This window comes from Stegodyphus dumicola, chromosome 4, assembly GCF_044657685.1.
Source record: "Stegodyphus dumicola isolate Sdum_Otavi_A_Nest chromosome 4, ASM4465768v1".
Taxonomy (NCBI): domain Eukaryota; kingdom Metazoa; phylum Arthropoda; class Arachnida; order Araneae; family Eresidae; genus Stegodyphus; species Stegodyphus dumicola.
The window spans coordinates 171,037,836-171,058,130 of NC_140771.1; the positions used below are offsets into that span (position 1 = coordinate 171,037,836).

At 32.7% G+C, this 20,295-nt stretch overlaps 1 protein-coding gene and 1 non-coding gene across 2 annotated transcripts in view; both read right to left on the reverse strand.

Moving 5' to 3' along the window:
• Positions 1–20,295, reverse strand: part of LOC118188251 (tyrosine-protein phosphatase Lar-like) — a 1,537,039-nt gene that overhangs the window by 1,242,563 nt on the left and 274,181 nt on the right. The window lies entirely within an intron of this gene.
• TRNAT-UGU (transfer RNA threonine (anticodon UGU)) lies at positions 10,148–10,220 on the reverse strand. The gene has a single exon. It is a non-coding gene; the product is annotated as a tRNA-Thr (tRNA).

Genomic DNA, 20,295 nt, shown 5'->3' on the forward strand with positions numbered 1-20,295 from the left:
TCATAATACTTTTGGCAACAAAATATTCTTCAGCAAAGCTATGAATTGGAGATCGTAAAGTTTATAAATGCATATCTGGTTCCATTTTATTAAGAAAATCCCATTTTCTTTATGGTGTGAGACTTGAATATATTATTTTCGAGTTTTTCGCTGTTAAGCGTCCTTATCGTTGATTACTACTTTAAGCCTTAGAAAACAGAAGCTTTCACTAACATGTATGGTTAAAATATCGAAACACCCGTCCCCGTCTAGTGCGTTTCCTCTCCTCCACGTCAGGTATGGTACAAAGAGATGTGAAGATTTCAAATGGCATCCTATCTACTTCCTAACAAAGATGCTTCCATTAGCCTGTTAAGCTAAGTTCCTAATAAACTGATGCATTGCATTTGGCGAAACTGCACCTGTTATTGCACACATACCATATGCTAGAGGGAGGGAAGAAAACATCGCAATCTCGGCTATTTCGGGGACGTGTGTATGAAAGGACATCTCGGGCGTTTTGGCCTTCAAAGGTTTAAACATTGCTTCACGAGCGGTTCTGATTATCTGCGATAATTATCGCTTGACCTAAGGAATTTCAGCTTATATCTGCTTTTTTATGAGCTATTTATAACTGCTTATCTTCTCTGTAAGATGTTTTATCTACCTCAAATTAAAATAAATTTGTAAGTTTACCTTGTTCATCTGACAGTTATTTAAATAGATCTCTACGAGCTAACTGTATTTTAAATTGTATCAAGAAAAGTTAGTCTTCGTTATTATAATATTCAGTTCTTTTCGATGTAGTAAGGATTCTGAGCTGTTAAAGTATATTAGCTAAGTCTATTAAGTTTTAGACAAAGTAAGCTGAAAAGCCAAAAGTATTCTGTCAGGGAATTGAATTTTTAGTTCTTCAGTCAGAATATTAGTTTCTACAGTTAATTTTTGTATGCCACAGCAAAGATTATTAAGCCTTTCAGGCGAAAAAAAATGATAATTCAAATTAAAATTCACCTATAATCAAACCACTTATCTTCCAATCACAAGTTGGATATGCTTAACCACTAAACTACAATGCTACACAGGAGAAGAATTACTTTATTATTTATATATTTATATCAATAATTTCTAGAAATAAAATATATCTCTTGTTTATATTTAAGTAAATTGTTCTATTTAAATAAATTGTTCTATTTAAATAAATTGTTCTATTTAAATAAAATGTACATTAAGTAAAGCACAGCTAATCATACGCTTAAGTTTAAATTTTTATGCTTACATTTTTTATCTTGGTTTTTCCATTTGAATAGGTGTTTCTCAATTCGCAGCAATTTGAAAGAAAAAATGTTATTAAAAACATGCAGTTTATAAATGAATATAATTTAAAAATCACGGGAAAACTAGAAAAAAGGTAGAAATAGTAAAACCTGAATAATTCAGATATATGTTATGCTAATTTACTTATGTAATGGAAGGTAACTCGTCTATGACATCTTTTCCAATTTAAATAGTTTAAAAAACATTTTATTCTAGATATGAAAGTATCAACAGCGGTGAACAATAACGTATTTACCATGGTTAACAGTGCATAAATGTACAAAATAATTGTGAAACATATAAAGCAGAAAGAGGTGACTATTATTTGATATGCGAATTCATAAAAAAGTGGTTAATTTTACGTATAATTAAATATAGTGATTTCTCCAAAATCCTTTCATTTTAATGCATTTCTGAATCTATTTAATAAAGAAAATCCTATTTTGCTCCAAATCTTAAAAGCTTTCTGAATTATTAACTTCAATTCTTTGAGAATATTGTTCTTCGTATTTCCCAATTAACATTACTAGATAACATATTGTTTAAAACAATGTTAAAACGTTTGTTTATCTCGAGTAAATGTGTCTTGGCAGGAAGGCGAGTGAAATATTGATTATTCAGAAACAGAGAATACTACATTAATTCTTCAGTTGTATTTTAAGCTCAGTTCAACTTTCTTCTTCACTTAGCAATTTATTAGGAAGTTGGAGTAAATTAAGTACCTTCAGCTTATGCTTCTGATTTAAAGGATGTGTATTTCCAGCGTCAATTTATTTTGACTGTGTTTTCAGACTTGTGTGACTTGAAGTGTTTTAATAAAGCATTTTTGTTTCTCGTATACCTTTCACTCGAGGTAGAAAAGGCTATAAAATCATTAAATTTTAAGAGTACAGATACCATTACTTTTAGAAACTGAAATAGAATATGGACCTGTCTGTCTATAATTATATTTTACTCCGCCTCCTTCTACTTCAAGTAAAACACAATCACTTTGAAAGACTTACAATTGCATCTACCAAATTACCTGTAAAGAATGTTCTCTCACGTATATAGGTCAAACAAAAAACCATCTCAACCTCAGAATTAATAACCATAGATCTCATATCAAAAAATTTAAAAATAAAAACAATAATAGCACCAAAGATTATCAGCTTACAGCAATTCTTGAACATTATAATTTACATAATTTTAATAACATAGAAATAAACGTGCTTGATATTGTTCCAAACACCAAACTTAGACTGTTTAAGGAATCGATTTGCATACTTCAAAAAAAGTCACTTAATCCTTACGGACTGAATGCATATCTTAGTAATACCACCAATAGACAGCAAGAAATCTCTATATATGGACAATTCAGATTTTTTAGCACTACTACTACCAGAGGATCTAGAGGAGGTGATACCAAAAACAAAAAATTTTTTTCGTCACAAGATCTGAAATTAATTATTCACAATCTTAATTCCTACCTTGAACATAAAGAATTCGCAAAAAATGCCATACAACTTCTTCATACCTTTAAGAATACTACCTTATGGAATCTGATAAAAACAGTAAATCAACCTTCTCAATGCTTCAAAATAGTCAAGGATCTGATTATAGACTTCTGCAATTTTAAACTAAAGAACAGTAATTTTTTTCACAAAAAACTTTTTTGTACTATTCAGTTCAAACACCCTTCTTACAATAAGTTAAAAATACCTAGCATATTTAAAAAATTTCAGCACTTGCTGCCTGACCAACCACTTCAAATTAAACCCTGTTTCAAATTTGAAAAAACCTTAGGTCAACTAGTTATCAACCACCACGTTATACAAGATAATAGCAAATTTAATTGCCAATTGACTGTCTACAAAAAATATGTCGATCCTTTCCACCAACATGTTATTACTGGAGATCTTAATATCATTGAAGATGTAGAATTACGTACCCTTTTGCAACTTGGCAACAAATTTCGTCCTACTTTCGGTATTAATAAACACGTCTGCCTCAAACAATTCAATAATGATCTTGATAAATTTATTATTTTAGCTAGTAATAGATCCAATTTACCCACTACAACTTTTCTTAAATGGAAAGCTGCACTTATTAAAGAATTTCAACGTTTGCTGTTCAAGTCACCTTATTTCAACTCTTTACACAATAAAAAACGTCTAGAGGATCTAATTCACAAATTGCAAGATCACTTTATCATCACGAAGATTGACAAAGTAAGCAACAATTTTAGTGTTATCTGACAACAATTCTACTTCAACCTTCTGCATAAAGAGTTAAATAACACCTGCACTTACCAAAAAATCACTACCAGTACTAAGATTCTTCTCAATAAATTTAAAGCACTCCATAAAAGACTAAAAATACAACCCCAGAAATATAACAACAGGTTTGCTAATCTCTATGCCTTACCTAAATTTCATAAGTCTCCAATAAACTTCAGGTTCATTGCTAATAGTACCAAAAGTTATCTCAAAGAAATAGATTATCTCTTTGCACAAAAACTTCGTATGATACGTGACCTAATTAATAACTTTGATTTTGAGGGTCTGCATTGCAACTGGATGATCTCTAGAAACGAACTAGTTCTTAAAACTATGAATTCACTTAAATTAGACCATATCCAATGCTTTGAAAACCTCTATACTTCTCTACCACTTGAAGAAAGTTTTACAAGTTTACTAGCTCTTCCAGATTTATTTCCACAAATTTCTACCATTCTCAGCAACGAAAAATGGCAACTATTCCTCTCCAGCGTGCTCTTCAATAATTTTATTCACTTTGACAATAGCATCTATAAACAAGTACAGGGAATCCCAATGGGCGGTAATTTTTCTAGCTCTGTGAATTATTCCTTTTTACAAAAGAATTGATCTATGTCCGTTCACTCAGTACAGAAGAACGTATTTTTTACCAACACATCTATAGATATATTGATGATATCATTGCACTTAATAACTACAACAAAATAGAAGTAGCTAATATCTACCCTGCATGCTTAAAACTAAATAAAACAAATACAGAACAGCATAATGTAGTCTACCTTGATTTACATATTATAGATTACAATTTTATTAAAGTGTACAACAAAAGAAGAGAATTTAATTTTTCCACACTTAAATTAACTAACTGGAATTCAAATATTTCCAAAAGAGTCATACTTAACACAATTTATTCACAGCTACTCAGAATAAAAAGAATCTGCAATACTGCGAAACATTTACAAGAAGAAATACTATACTTCGTAACTATTTTGAAAAGTAACCTAATTCCTCATAAAATAATTAAAAATACCCTAAAAAAAGCTGGCATTAGCCTTACCTATTTTTAGATTTTTTGAATTAGATAATGATATTTTATGCCTAAAGCCCGAAGGACGGTTTAAGATGGATGACTGATTCAGAGAATCTAATGTAAAAATGTACAGATAATTCTTGTTTATTTATTCTCTTTCCTCCAAAATTTTGGCACTTTACTTTTAAATACTATTGTGTAAATAGTTTTAAATTTCTATAATGGCCAATGTTACTGCTTTTATTAACAAATCGGGCCTTTTCGTTTTTCATAGTAGCTTGATCGCCCGCTGGCTTGAAGAATTACGACTTTTTTAACAAATGACTGTTTTTTCCTTTTACTCTTGCTTTTGTGGCCAAGTTTTGTAGTTTTAGCTGAATTAGCCATTTTCACTTTCAGTCACAATTTTTTCTTCCAACTACATGTCAGACGACATTTTGTAATCTTTTCACGTTTTTCCGAGTTTTCCGACCCCCTTCGATAATTGGAGACGAGTTGCAGCTAACGGACAATCTTTTCGTATTGGCTGATGCCCACAGAACAACGCTCCCCCTACCTACGTTACACGACTGAAGTACACAGAAGGGAATTACAACTACTTTTCAACTAGTTTTAAGAGGGAGAGCTCTGCATCACCACAGGTCAGTTTTTTGTTTCTTTTGTTACAACTTTTTCTTGGTCTTAGCAAGACCCACTTTGTTGGTTTTCATCTTTATTTTATTTTATTTTATTTTAATTACAGATTTTCATTACAGATTTCTAAAAATATATAAAATTATAAATCTTTAAGCTTGCAGGCCCAGCCCGTATATTTTTGTATATTTAGGACTAATAGCAGACCGCTATTTATTTTTATTTTTATTCTTATTTTGATTTTGATTTTAGTCTAGATTTAAGTTGTATCGGAATAGTTTTTACATATTTTAACACCTTAATGTGTCATTTTGTGCGGACGCGTCGGGAAATTGGAACAGAGAATTGAGACTATTAACATTTTCCAAGACACTTTGTCTAAATTAAAAAATTTTGTAGCGAAAACGTTTCAATTGTCTGTTTCGGCGAAACGCGTAATGGGGTTAGCTTGATTCGACGTTCAAACAAATAAAAGTTCCCTTGAAAAGCCAGTTTGGAAGTCGAGTTAGGCTAATTTACCTTTTTCCGCTTACTTTTTATCTGATTTTGTTTTTTAATGTCTTACATGTTAAATGGTTTGATTTTCGTATGTATTAATTTTTTTAAAACGTTTTGAACTTTTTGGAGCAACAGCTCCTGGTAACTTTTAGGCGAGCTTACTGCATTTTCTAATTTACTTATTTTGCAGCATATTGCGCAAGATGTTTTCTAGACCAAATTGGTCATTCAGTATTGTAATTACTACCTTGCTTGATATCTATATATATATATCAGGTGAAAATATAAATAAATAAATATAAGACATTTTCTCCTCCCTTCTAGCATGCCTTTATAGTGTAATGGTTGCACACTCGGCGCATATTCGAGAGCTCTTCGCACAGTTCTTAGACGATTCTGCTTTGCTTTTAAAAAAGGCTTCTGTTTAGAATTTTTTTAACCGCACTTATATTTTTGAAAGTATAAATTATCGTCTGGTACTTGACAGTTTTTGGTTTCATGCAAAATGTCGTTTTTAAAGAAGTTGTGGATGGCTATGTTTGTGTTCTTTCCAAAGAAAATTATTCATATCTAATTATTAAAAAACGTTGTCAAAGCCATGGTGTTGCGATATCTAAAGCTGCGATAGGTAATGTTTTCAACAACAAAAGGGAAAAAAATCATCAAAATTCAGATTCAAGTGGAATAATTGTTTTAAATACATATCCAAGCAAAAACGTAATATTTCGAATTCTGCAAAGGTAATCTTCGGTTGCAGAGGTATCTTCTTAGGCAAAGGTATCTTTAATGTTAAAAGAAAATCCGCTAAGTGAAATGGCAGGGGCAAAATCATTAAAATGCTTAGTGTCTACTGCAGACAAAGTGGTTATGCTGATTTGAATCTTAAAAGAACGAAAAAATATAATGTGTATCATCGTTCTCCACGATATATTGCTGAATGCAAAAAGTGCTGCAGAATTCTTTATGAGAAATATTTACCCGGACATAAATGGAAAAATGTTGTCACAACAGAAGCATTCAAATGATTGCAAAAAAGAAGATCTCTTTATTATCATCAAAGAAGAGGGAAAAAACTTAAAACATTGTTCAATGAATCTAAAGAAAGTTTTTCAAAGGAATTTATGGTCGTTGCTAGTTTTTCATATAACGGCAAATAAAAAATAAAGAGAGTGGAGAAACATGTTAATATCAACTCCACATATTATCAAAAACATATTCTACACCCAATTTTCAAATATGAAGTACCTTCGCTTTAGTCTTCTGTTTAGAATTTTTTTAACCGCACTTATATTTTTGAAAGTATAAATTATCGTCTGGTATCGTCTGGCAGTGTGATCAATCAGTAGAACTGCATCAAGACAAAGCAGGCAGAAACACGTCAAAATCTACTGTTAATTTCCTGAAAATGAAGTGGAACAAGAAACGGGTATCAAGGCCATACGCTTTACTCATATCCTATTAGATCTTCTGATCTATCACCAATGTATTTTTAAATTCTCTTTTTAGACTTTTATAAAACGGGTTGTCCAAACGTCGACCTACAACCACCTTAGACTTTGGAAAGCTGTTCGAGGGCAATGGGATTAAATACCTTTCCCGATATTATAAAAGACTTTATTGTATTGGGGTATGATAGCGAAGAATAAGGTTATAAAATGGAACATTTAAAACATACAAATTTTGGGTAAAATGTTTCTGTAATTACAATGAAAATCGTCTAAAAATTGTGAGATAAGCCTCTGTATTTATCAGACGCTTAGTATCGTAAAAAATCATACAGTGACTTATAAATAAATCATTGTAGAATTTTGACGATATTTAATGTGCGATAGAACGTGGATAGAAAACGAAACTAAGTTTTTAATTATCAAGAGATTTTATATTGCTCTTCAGATTATTTAGAAACAGTTTGCTATAAATTTTTATCAATTTTATCATATTTCATTTTTTCTCCTGTAAATTTTGTATGAATACTTTGGCATTAACTTTATTGCTAAGATATATATATATTTGCCCATAAACATTTCTTTTAGTATTAACAGAAAGCGTTCAATATGTTACGGAGCTTAGGTGTATTGTAATTTATACTGGAAAATACTGGAATACGGTGAAAATTGCTCCTACACCTCTTAAAAGGTTAATAGAAAGTGATTCAAAAAATATTTTTTTTTTTACACCAACAAAGGTTACAGTCGAATACTTCGTGGCAAACATACCACAGACGAAAACGTCGCGGAGAAAACAACGCAAGGTGAGAACGTCGTGGTACAAAATATCGGCGTCGAAAATAAAGCGGTTCAGAAACTTCGCATTTTAAAAACATCATCGTCGAAAATATTGTGGTGAAAAATAAAACACCTGCAAATCATCGCATGACGATAACGTCGCGCAAATGTATTTTTCAGGTTTTAAAAGTTGTAAATGCGTATTCGCATAAAGATTTGGGAGCGCAAGAAATGTTACCGACACTAAGAATAAAGGGAAACAAAACAAGATATAATTTTCAGCAAAAGAAAATCAGATTAACAAATGTGAAAGAAAGTAATTTGATAATTACCTAAACAATTTTTAAAGAGGTAACCTAATGCAGTTGTTTATCTTCCTTTTCCTAACTAAATTTACGCTGTATTTTTCATGAAAAATTATTAGTAAAATTTTATAATAAAAACTTTAATTTATTAATGTCTTTTGTAAATTAACTATGTAAATTTAAAATTCTATTAAGTGATGTAAATTGCATTAACTTTCTACTCATTTCGAAATTTTTAAATGCTTTAGTTTCCTTCTTAATTTTTCAGTAAAATATTATTAGTTCATCCAAAAATATGACATATAAAAGAAAACCTATCCCTCTTTCCTTCTTGCGCTACCAAATCTTTATGTGAAAATGTATTTACAGCTTATAAAATCTGAAGAACGCATGTGTGCGATGTTATCGTCATGCGAAGATTTGTAGGTATTTTTTACCACGATATTTTCGACGATGATGTTTTTAAAATGCGAAGTTTTTGAACCACTTTATTTTCGACGGCGATATTTTGTACCACAATATTTTAGAACTGCGATGTTTTCTCTTTGCTTTCTTTTATCCCGCGATGTTTTCTACTACAACATTTTCACCTTGCGTTGTTTTTTCCTCGAAGTTTTCGTCCGCGATGCTTTTTCCGGAGACCCCAACAGGTAAATGATACTAAATTCCTATTAGTTGCTGAAGATTGAGTTCACTTGTTGATTTTAAATTTTCTATCTGGTATAGTTTTTATTTCAAAGCGTCTGCCTGTAAATTAATTCTTCACAAATTCATTTATGTTTATATTTATGTAAAATGTGACATTATTATTTTTTATTATAAAAACTGATGACAAGAAACTAAAAATAAAAATTAATAATAATGATTTTTAGTTGCACCGTCAGAGAATAAATTAAGCTCGGAACTAATACTTTTGAAGCTAACTTTACGTTATTATTGTAATGAATGCACATGGTGGTTGTTCGGATAAAGTATTCAAAATTATTATTTTGCTTTTTTAACTAGGAGTCTCATATTTCTGAAAACTTCTTATGTAACAGGAAAAAATATATAAAATTCTAATACGCAGCTCCTTTAGCGACTACGTTGAATTCCCAACAGTTTCATATATGAAAGAGCATTGAAAAAATAAAAGAAAGAAGCTGCAACGTTTACGGAAATATACTGCCACGAAAATGTAGATGATATATGAAAATATCGACGATAAAGCGGCAGAAAAACTGTTCAGAGCATTTTCTTTCCAATTCTTTTTCCAGCATCTTTTATTTGTAACTTTCCGAAAAAGAAAGAATTGAATGTACCGTTAGAAATATTGCAGTGGGTGCTCCATCACTTTGCGAAAAAAGTCTTCTAGAGTGTATTTCGAACCACTTTAGTAAAGACTTCTAAATAGAAAGAGCCCTTTATGCGTTGTATAAAATATTCAGCAAGCTTTGGGTGTGGTTATTCGAGACTAAATTTCTGCTTGGTTGGGGAAGTGTCAAACTGTGTAACCAGGATTAAAGAAAGTTTCTTTTATGAGATCTGAGTTTATAAAGAGGAGTAACAACCAATTCAAATTTTTTAATACATCAATTAAAATTTTCTTATACACTGAATATGCTCATTTCTTAAAAAAATTCATAAGCATGGTTAATAAATAATGTTCATAAATAAGATTTAAAAAACTGGTAAATATGCAATAAATTGCTGTATTGTACGAAATAAAAACATAAAACAGGAGATATTTTTCGAACGGGATAAATAATTATTTCAATTATTCACCGACGGATAATGATGTACACTATCGGTACTCATTATCACTGCCATATATAGAAATACTGAAAACTGTGCACTTAAAACCATCACTTTATAGTGACATTGGGTATTTGTTTTAAAGCAGGGGAGTTGAAAAATCAGCAATGCCCTCGCCGGGACTCGAACCACGGACCTCTCGAATACACGTCGAGCGTGATGACCACTACACTACGAAGGCGTGCCAAGAAGGTGGGAGAAATATCTTATAACTTATCATAATTATGCAGGGTAGCAACTAACAGAAGGGAAACCTAGTAGTAGAAATAATCGTCATCGTCTCCGTAATAGTAATTATAATTATTTATTTTAATTCAGAGTCAATTATGATATAGCTGCAAAGTTACTATACGGTTTGCTCTTCTCGATCAAGGTCAATTATAGTGGTGACGTCGGCGTCTTACGTCAAAGCAAGATTTCTTCCACGTCACTGTCTCGAGTTCAGGAAGAGAAAGATTTGACCTTAAAAGAGCATAATCTTGTCTGTCTCCTGGCCTTTGCTGTTTTTGGAGCTATTCTGTATATACTTAATTAGAGAATCATTCACAATATTAGCGACCTTGCAAGATTTATATTTAAAGAAAGAATCATTTTTTATGTGTTATATTATATTTAATGTTATCAGATGCCTGGAACTGGCTCGGACAGCTCGTAATTCCTAATTTTGTCAAAAGTCAGATCATGGACAGAAAACAATGCATTATTTTTAAATGAGTGGCTGTAAAAGTTAAAGATTTTATTAATTTATAAGAGAAAGGCTAGAAAATTCAGTGATAATGGAAACAGATGGAAGATCCGTGGTTTGAATTCCAATAAGAGTGCAAATGATTTTTGCATTTGTTCATTCGGAATATAAAGTGATCTCTACACAACTGCTGCCTTTTACTTTTTGATAAAACCAAATCAAGAAGCATGTGGTTCTAAGTTTTATTTTAGTTAACATGCTATTTCGTCAGCTGTATCTTTCCTGCACTTCTACTGTTTCGTGTGCTTAATCAGCTTTTGAAAAATTAACCGGAATGAACAATTTCAAAAATTGAAAGAGTTTTTGCAACATAAGGTGGAAGCGCTATAATACTGTTTTAATCCGCGCTGATTGATGATGACTTAACTTTTATTTGTTGTATGTGAGAATAAACGTTAGCATGGGGAGCAGAATCTTCGCCTTTAATATATGACTTAAACATAAATTGAGCTACTATCACACTACCTGAAATAGTGGAAGTTATTTATTGTTCACCTTCATAACTTTAACTTCAAATTGAAGTACTAGAAATAGTTTAGCTGCTTTTATGCATTCATTATTATTAGTTTGAATTGTAGGATTCTAAATCAAACAGAACAAAAATTCTTCTGGCAGTCTAAGTATGATAATTTAAAATTTAAACTAAGAGTAACTGAACATTAACTTTACATATTTATATAGTACATATCAATATTCCACTGCAAGTGTTAGCACGATAACACCAATTGACAAAGTTAACTTCTAGTCAATAAGTCGACTTCAATTTACGCATCATTTATGCCAGCTTTTATTGTTATATATATTATAATTTTTTTTAAATTTATAACGCTTGTAACAGCACGATTTATTATTCATATATCTGAAAACTTTTAAGAAAAGAAAATTAGAACATATTCACTAAACTTGCAAGAATTAAAATGTTCTTCTTTCAGCTCTGGAATAAATTTTGTAAGAAGTATGCTGTATTGCGTTTTGAAGCATCTTACTAAAACGAGAATTAAATATACGAAAGGTTGTTTAATTCTTCTCGTCTGATTTATGATGAAGAAAATAAAACTATCATCTAGACTGCGTAAATTGGAGCAGTATTGCTTTTTCGTCTTATAATCATTTTCCTGTCCATAAACAGATGTTATTTTTTTCGACAACACTCAGAAAATACTCAGAACCTCTTTTCAATGGACGTTGCTGTATATTCCATGAAACTCGTTGCAAATTCAATTTGTTGTCTTACGAAAGGCTGAAGAAAGATTTGCTGACCGAAAACCAGAAAAGAGAAGAACAAGTATTTTGTTGTTCATATATGCTGTGTGAAATTCATGAGGCCATATATCAAATAAAAACGTGGAGACTGGATAGAGGATTTCGCAGCAATTTTATGTCGAGATAGTCATATTAGAAAGACGGGCAAGAAATGCGTAAAGTTTAGAAGTTATTAATTAAAGACATGTTTAAGAATAATTAGTTTTCTCATTTTACTTTTGATTGATATTTCAACGGTCTTAATTCCAAAGTCTTAGTTCTATATTTAGAATTAGCTGTTGACGAGCGTTACGTTTTTGTCACAGACCTCATAAATAAACTTAAATACTCATAGCTTATGTGCGACACAGAGAAGAAACTTTCTATAGAGAACTAAAAGAATATTTATTTGCTCTAAGAAAGCAAACGTATAAAGACCTATTGAGTTACCCGACGCTAAGAAACTGAAAATTAACTTTTCCCTCATAGTATTCGAAACTTAGATCTTGTAACTGGTCCGGAAACTGGACTTGTCAACCAACTGGACTTGCCAACCACGAAAACACTTACAGATAGAATGTGGTAATTACGTACATTCTCTTTAAATTAGAGAGTGATTGCGGAGAAGCAAGAGCCCAAACAACCAGATCTACGCGGAAACGAGTTACCCTACAGCAGGTTTTAGTTCGCTCTCCACTGGCGAAACTTATTATTAAGTTTCCAGCTGAAGAAACGTGTAAACTCCACTCTGAATGACATATGCTTGTTGTAATTTGAACCGTAGATTTTTTAACTGTTTTACATATTATTAACTGTTTGAATGGCGAGAATACTCATTGGAGAATTCTACACTATATTACAAACTGTGTGTCTTAAATTAAGCCATCAAGTGTTTATTAATCTATTAACCAATTTTCAAAATTTATACAGTCATTAGGATGTTTTTAAACATGAGACGAGAAAAGTGTGCATTGTCCTCGCCGTAACTCTGACCCTGGACCTCTCGAATACGCTTCGAGTATGTCTCCAGCTACACCCCGAAGGCATGCGTAAAGGAGGAAGAAAATACCTTATATACTTCCCTTTTTAAAGGGCGGCTGGGGATTAGGGGACCCAGTCCCCAAATCTTAGTGCTGACGAATTATCGTTCACGAGGTTTTTAGTTCAGGAGCCAGTTTAGAGTCACTAGGATTATCAATGCAATAGACGTGGAGAATGTGCACTGTCCTCGCCGAAACTCGAATCCTGGATATCTTGAAGGCGTTGAGTATGAAGACTATAGCTATCCCGTTCCACTGCCAGTAATCGAAATCTAGAGTAAAATGCAGATTTTCACGATTTTAGTCATTCTTTCAGTGATGGGCCGCAAATATAATCCTTTGCCAGTGCCATTGCTATTGCTGCTGCTACTTATTAAGTATAAATTATATCCTAATTGTCGATTAGATCCTACTTGATATTATAAATACGTAGCCACTAGTTTCTGTTTAACTTGCATTTATTTTTATTACAATATTCAGTTCAGAAAATTAGAATATTAAGCTATTTACCAATTACAAATATTTACTACAGAATATTAAAAGGCTCAGAACTGCTAACGAAATTTCTCTTCAGGTTTCGTATGATATATTGAAGTAATATCGATGAAACGTTTCTCAGTACATCAAAACCTAGAGAAATTACTTTAGAAGAGGAGAAATAAGGGAAAATGTTTTCGCGAAGGAAATACAAAAGGAAGCAGTTTGCAGCTAATAGATCACAAAGTGGACACAAAAAACATGAAAACTGTCCTCTCGTATCTCGTATAAATAGAAATTTGGGTAACACTCAGTCAGTGGTTTTAATAAATGTACCACGCCTGGGTAGTTTGCAGACAGGGAAAAGTATTTTAAGTAATAAAAGCTGGGCTTCTAGGAAAAGAAGAAGAAAAATTTTTATACCTTTTAATTCATGCATTTTTTACCTTCTCGAAATATCTAGACAGAATGTAAAAATTTTAGAAAAATATTTATTAAATTTAAAATTATGCAAAATACCTTAACTTGGAGAAGATTTTGAATTAACGATTTCGAAATGAACCGGACACAAGCTCGCTTCCCTAATATGATTTCATTTGTCTTGAATTTCCATATTAATAAGAGTTTGTCTTTTATTAATTTTCTTCAAAGTTGAAATTCTGCATTCTCGAGTTTCTCTTCAAATTGGAGCTGTTTAGATTAACTGGCATTTTTGTCAAATTTCTTGCAGTTTCATAATGTTCCTTCTTGCACCGATTTCTTAGTTGGATGGTAATTTTAATGTGCTTGGGGATTTTGTTCTCGAAATCTGTTGACTATAAATACCACTGCAATCCAACTATGCACTGACTTTCTATGCTTGCTCATGCGTAATTAATCGCCATTTTTTGTCACTCTGCAGTATCGTCTATTGTTCAAAATATAATACATCATAGATTTCAAGCACATAATCATATGTGAAGCAAATTTTGTGCCTCCAGAATCGATTGATTCAATAATAAAATTACTTTTGATCCGGCCACGTCTGTTTGCCACTCAATAACAGCCATGCCCAAGTCATGTTATTACATATACATGGATAAATACAGGGAGGAAAAAACCTTAAAAATTATTTAGGAATTTTTAATAAATATATAAATAATATATGTACATATATAGGATGTTTGATGAATGCCTAGATTTTACTCACTGTGCTAATCGAAGGACATTTTATTTAGTATAGACTGTTAAGGAAACAATCACGGGGATTTACTAGCCTTTCTGTTCCTTTCCATGTAGAACTCTATGGTCTGGCGGTGAAGCCATAATGAAGAAAACCAATTTTGCCTCGAAAGTCGCAAGAAGAAGTTCGAAGAAGTTTTCGAACTCGAAAGTAAAGTGCCTTTCATTATGGCCATTCTTGTCTTCATTCGGCCAAACACTTGATAATTTTAGCGCATTAGTCAGAACTCTAACGAGGATAGGTTAGTATATTGCTACTGCATTGTCAGATCTTTGAAAAACATGTTAGTTGCTACATGGCCTCATATTTTCCTGTTTTCAGCTAGCATCCCACGTTGATTCTCTTTAATCTGCTTCTTCAAACTGTCTAACGTTTTGCAATAGCAAGCAGCTCTAAGTATGGTGACTTTCAGCAGTATTTCGACGAAAACAGGACCGCAAATGCCTTGTAGCATGAAGAGAAATCGCGATTCCTTTGATCGTGGTGGTGCAAGATGCTGTCATTGTTCATTCATGCACTTCCCGATCAGAATACTTTGCACATGGGTTTTTATCTTTTACCTGAATGGAATGGTCTCAAAGTGGCAGATTCACAGTTCAACCTGACATCGCTTCTCAGATTTCGTTTTCCCAATTAAACACTGTTGTACGCTATGAAATTTTTGCGGTACATTACATCTAATTGATTAATTATTTCCGAAGGGCCCACTTTTCAGAACACAGGAATTATTCGAAATCCTCTGTTCATATTTACGTACTTAGAAGTTAATCTTTTTCCTGAAAAGCGAAAAAATTAAATTTTTTACAAATTATTTATTTATTTTTATTTTGTTTATTTTTTCCCTGCAATGTATTTTTAAAGCAAATGTTGAATTGTGTTTTATGAACAGATAATAGCTTACATTTAACGCTTAAACAGCATACAGATATATTACAATTTATTGTAGAGTTCAAAATGTCTTAAATTCAGTGTGTTTCCTGTCACATCAGTAGCCGAGGGATTAAAGCCGCGGAATACCGTGAGTTTGACTCGGGTTCCATTTCAGGTGAACGGGTTAGTTGCATTGTTCGCTTACGTTGTTTATTAATTATTAATGTGAATACGAGCCAGCAAGCCAGTTTCCCATAGAAAGCCCATCACGAAATCATCCGTCTCCTGAAGCATATAGCCTTTGTAAGCTTTTTTATGTACAATTAACCTAACACAAGGCAATACGTTGCAAAGATATTAGATATTTTTTGGAAGCAGGAAAGATGAAAAATTAGCAGCGCCTTCGCCGAGAATCAAACCACGGACCTCTAAAATACCGACCCAGCGTGCAGAACCACTACACCACGAAGGCACGCTAGGAAGGAGGGAGAAATACCTTATATACTCCCCCTTTTAAAGGGCGACTGGGGTTTTTAGGGGACCCAATCGCCAAATCCTGGGTGTGGAGAGTCAACATCCACAGCCCTTTTAGTTCGGGCGCCACTGTAGAGACATTAGGTATTTTTTGTAGGAAAGATGAAAAAGATGATTTAAGTAGGAAAGATGAAAAATTAGCAGCGCCTTTGCCGGGAATTGAACGACGGACCTATGGAATACCGGCCCAGCGTGCAGAACCACTACACTACGAAGGCACGCTAGGAAGGCGGGAGAAATACCTCATAACGTCTTATAGCCAATACAGTTTGAAAGTGAGAAATGAAACAGCTAACAGCCTGCTATAGAAATCTATGAAAGTTGCAGTACTGGCTAAACGCAGAAATTCCCATATGCTGTATAAACTGACTACCAATAAGTATTTGGACACCTATGCAAATGGCGATATCTGCGGTCCTAAGGTTACGTCACGGACTCCGCCGGTATATATCGTGTAGGAAACAGCATCGGCTTTAGTCACATGCAAGATGCCTTGCAGTTCGGAGCTCTCTGATTTCGAGAAAGGTATAATTATCGGGTATCACAAATGTGGCCGATCCTTAAGGGACATATCTAGCGATCTGAAATACCCAAAATCGACAGTGGCCTATGTGATTAAGAAGTGGAAGGTGAGCGGTGATTGTCGGAATGTGCCCCCAGTCAGCACACCAACGAAACTGGGAGACAGAGACCGACGAGTGCTGTCCAGAGAAATTCGGAAGAACCGCACCCAACCGATGGCCCTCATACGCGAGGAGTTTCAACAGGCATCCGGGAGTATTGTTGCAATGAATACCATCCGTAAGGAAGCACATCTACTTGGTTTTCATGGTCGTGTTGCTGCCCATAAGCCTTTGATCACGCGCTGCTCGGTTAATGTGGTGCAAAGCATATCGAAATTGGATCGTAGATTAGTGGAAACGGGTTCTTTGGAGTGACGAATCAAGGTTCACCCTTTACCGTTCGGATGGCAGGGTCTGGGTCTGGCGTCTACCTGGAGAACGTCTCCTGCCAGAATGCATTGTGCCTACAGTCAAGTTCGGCGAAGGTGGAATTATGGTCTTGAGGTGTTTCTCCTGGTATGGGCTGGGACCCTTGGTCCCCATTCATGGTAAACTCAACTCCGATGCCTACTGCACTATTTTGGATGACAATGTGCTTCCTACGTTGTGGCAGTTTTACGGGTTGGACCCCTGTTACTTTCAGGACGACAATGCCAGTTGTCATGTTTCGACGTTAACCAAGGCTTGGTATGGTGTCAATGGAGTTAACTTCTATGTCTTCTCCAAGCTTCTTTTCTATCACAGGTGTCCAAATACTTATTGGTAGTCAGTGTATATATGTCAGTTAATCGTAATATGTATACATACACATATCCGTATTTTATTAATTTTTTAAAATATAAGCCTCTTTTGTGTCCGAAGATTTGGCACCGTTATTTTTCAAAAGTCAAGTACAAATTTCTATTCCTTTTTGTTATGAGTTCCAGTTAACCTTTCCTAGTTTTAAATTCTCTTGCGTGTGGTTTAACTTATACAGCCTTAAAATCTGAGTGAATGTATGTGACGCGAATCAAAAGGAAAGGGATTTTCTGAAGTAAGCTTAATTCTTATTGATACTTTAATTAGTTTCACAATATGAATGATTTGAAATGTATTATTAATTGCAAATTTTTGATTCCCTGACTTTTGAAACTCAATTGATCTTGTTTCCTCTTCCGGCAGATTTGGTTTTCATTTTTTTTTCTCATACGCAATGTGTTTGTCTCGGGAATCAGACACAGTTGCTCTCTTTATAACCTTTGATGATTTACGGATTGTGGATACCCGTTACGTGTTTTAGGCTAAAATAGCTTTATTTGCATAACAAAAAAGTGGGGAAATTAAAATTCAGAAGCTTCTATGCTAATATAATACATTTTTAAAAAGATAAATAATTTGAAAATGTTTGTTCTTTCATGTTTAGAAAATACATATATTTATTTTTCGTTCTTTTGATGTATCTTCATTTTTAATGTTCCTCTTTGAAAAGTGTAATGTGAGTAAGTTTTTAAAAACTAATTTCGTTAAACTAATATTATGCTGCAATTGTAAAATGTAAATATTATAATCTACCCAACCTTATGTAATTAACATATCTTTAAAATTAAATTATATTGAAACGATAACACTAACACCAATATAACGTGTAACAGTATCATCGCAACTGATCACTTTTAATACTTTAAAAATCACAGGATCTTTCTACTCTTAGTTTGAACTGTTATATATATATATATATTTAATCTACTGAAAGAAAAAAATTAGATTCACAAATGTTAATAAGTGCTATGCTTAATGTGTGAAAAAGTGTTATGTTGGATTGACATAAATATTTTAAAAACATAATAATAGAATTTTTTGATAAAAAATGTAGATAATTTTAAAATCGTTATTACTGTTAAAAATACAAATTTTATCAATAACCAATGCTTGCTCTAATGGTCATCTAATATGCAATGCATCAGAAATTGAAAACGGATATTTCATCGTAGGAAATATAAAAGTTCCATGAAGCCATTGTGATAAAAGATTATCATAGCTCAGGTCTTCGACGGACAAAAGAAAAAGATGATTTTTATCTTTTCTTTTCCCAACTATTCTTTCTTTAAAAAAATCAACATAGTCAGCGAGTTAGAGTAAAATTTCCACAATTCCTTTTAAGGAAAGGTACAGAAGAGGATTTTAAAGAAACTTCCGGAACTGTAAAATGCATTTTTGCATGACACTGACACGAAATTTCAAGGATAAGATGTATTTATTTGAATGAAATATGCCATTTAGATAAAAAGCTCAAAAAGTTTGAATTTTAAAGAAATATAAAAACATGGTATTTTATATCAAGTTGCATTAAATAATAACTGCATTAAACAATAAACTAATATACAAATTATCTGCAACCATATCAAATACATTTGGCGAACAACGCGGGCTAGCTTTTTTTCGGTGGTAAATTGTAAATAACTTTCACACATCGGTTAAATTATTAGCATTATATTTAACTGGAATTTTATTCACTATAAAAGCTAATATTCTAAAGATTAAGACGCAAGAGAAACATGCCGACGTGGAAAACAAAACGAGCGCAAATCGACAACCTTGTATTCGATGTAGATTTTATAAAATTCCCCTTTTTTAGAAATTTTACAAATCTACGCCTAATACAAGGTTGTCGATTTGCCTGTTTTATATTCTAAAGAGTCTTCAAGTTTTTATTTAAGTGTGGCAGCAGTGTATATATATTATAATTTTCTAAACACTTGTACTTCTAATACTTAAACTATTCTAAAATATATATTCATCTAACAGTACTTGACTAAAATTGACATCCTAAATATCAGTAATTTATCGCTTTGATTGCAGACAACATACTTATGCACAGACTAAAATGCAACTTCCCGTCCATTAATAAGCAGTACTTTACAAATTATTTAATGCACTGCTTTTAACCTTAAATAATGTTATAAAGATTCCACCAAGTGTTATCCTTCGGTAACTTTTAACAATTGGATTTATTCTTGGCCTATGACTGTAAAGGGAACGAATACCAATCCTAAACGGCAGCGAGAATCGAGGCAGCTTTCGACTAATACTATTCTTTATAAAACATTGAGCTAGCTTAGCAAGATGGTTCTTCATTCCACAAAACTTATATTCCAGTGAATCTTCTCCAGTGAATTCTTCTTAAATGTGTGCTTTGAAATTCTCTTGCGCATATTTTAATTTGCATAAACGAGAGGATATGTGTAATGTGAATCGCCATGACTGTGTTTAAATTCACAACATGAATTAAATTAAGTTAAAAAATGAACTAAATCGCTATTAATATGAGTATAACTTAAAAAATTGTTTTAGTCCTAGTAAGTGTCGTGGTACACCTAAGCGCCAGAACGGTTTCCACAATACTTTAGCACCAACCATCATGACTTTTATATTTTCACTTTCTTGCCCCAGGTGGGGCATCACAGGTGGAAGAAATAATAATATCAAAGCTGTTTGGAACTCTGTTGTACCCACTGCACAACAAGCAAAACATTCCTGTACAAGTAGTTTCCTAAAAATGTAAAAAAACAGAGCACACATTTAAT